Genomic DNA, 884 nt, shown 5'->3' on the forward strand with positions numbered 1-884 from the left:
AGAGCAATTTAGATTCGGATATCGTTATTCTGATATATAAAAAGAGTAGGCTCTGGGACGAAAGGATTCGAACCTTCGAATAGCGGGACCAAAACCCGTTGCCTTACCACTCGGCCACGCCCCATTTAGATTTCTATTTGAAACTACTAAACACTAATATGGGTATTCCCTGTTCGTCAATTCCAGTTCCAAATAACTATGGAATAGATTAGATTCTTGCTAGGATTTTGGCACGTATGGATAGAGAATTAAACCGAATTTATTGATCATTACATATAATTCAATTAAGATATTGTATGAAAGTATGATTTCTTCTATTCTCTTGTAAGAATTGAAGGCTTTTTGATTGGGTGAGTTCAAAGAAGTATTGTTTAGTCTGCCTTATTTTCCTTTCTTCATTTTTTTCCTTATATCAAAAAACATATTAATAACTCAATCAAAATTATCTCCAAGAACAAAATTTTGTTATGCTTAATCTTAATATCTTTAATTTGATCTGTATCTGTTTGAATTCTGCCCTTTTTTCGAGTAGTTTTTTATTCGCCAAATTGCCCGAGGCCTATGCTTTTTTGAATCCAATCGTAGATTTTATGCCAGTAATACCTGTTCTCTTTTTTCTCTTAGCCTTTGTTTGGCAAGCTGCTGTAAGTTTTCGATGAGATCCTTAATACTGTCCTAGAAAAATTCATGATTTATTCAAGAAAAAAAAATTGTAACAATTGAAAAGATTAGATAAGTCTTACACTATGAACACTATGAACGAACCGAACCCTCAATTCAAAGATTGAAATTCTTGGATAGCCATGATAAAGCTGGATCATCCCATTTCCTCATTCTGACCCTTTTTCGCCGAAGAACCCTATTTGGATTAAAGTCCGCCACAA

This window comes from Durio zibethinus, unplaced genomic scaffold (assembly GCF_047325235.1).
Source record: "Durio zibethinus cultivar Kanyao isolate XHJ-2024 unplaced genomic scaffold, ASM4732523v1 HiC_scaffold_211, whole genome shotgun sequence".
Classification (NCBI taxonomy): Eukaryota; Viridiplantae; Streptophyta; class Magnoliopsida; order Malvales; family Malvaceae; genus Durio; species Durio zibethinus.